Genomic DNA, 564 nt, shown 5'->3' on the forward strand with positions numbered 1-564 from the left:
AAACATTAAAGAGAAACAAACATACAAAAAAATAAGAAATCAGAAAGTGGGCTAACACTTTTTCACACCACTGTATATAGATAGATAGATAGATAGATAGATAGATAGATAGATAGATAGATAGATAGATAGATAGATAGTGACAGAGAGACAGATCAGCTGATAAGACAGATTAATAGACTGATCAACACATCGTAGATAGAACAATATATACAAACCTAATTCCAAAAAAGTTGGGACACTGTACAAATTGTGAGTAAAAAAGGAATGGAATAATTTACAAATCTCACAAACTTATATTTTATTCACAATATAATATAGATAACATATCAAATGTTGAAAGTGAGACATTTTGAAATGTCATGCCAAATATTGGCTCATTTTGGATTTCATGAGAGCTACACATTCCAAAAAAGTTGGGACAGGTAGCAATATCAGAAAGGAGTTTCTCAGAGAAAAATTGCAAAGAGTTTGAGGTTATCATCATCTACGGTGCATAATATCATCCAAAGATTCAGAGAATCTGGAACAATCTCTGTGCGTAAGGGTCAAGGCCGGAAAACC

This window comes from Sinocyclocheilus grahami, unplaced genomic scaffold (genome assembly GCF_001515645.1).
Source record: "Sinocyclocheilus grahami isolate Dianchi unplaced genomic scaffold, SAMN03320097.WGS_v1.1 scaffold717.1, whole genome shotgun sequence".
NCBI lineage: Eukaryota > Metazoa > Chordata > Actinopteri > Cypriniformes > Cyprinidae > Sinocyclocheilus > Sinocyclocheilus grahami.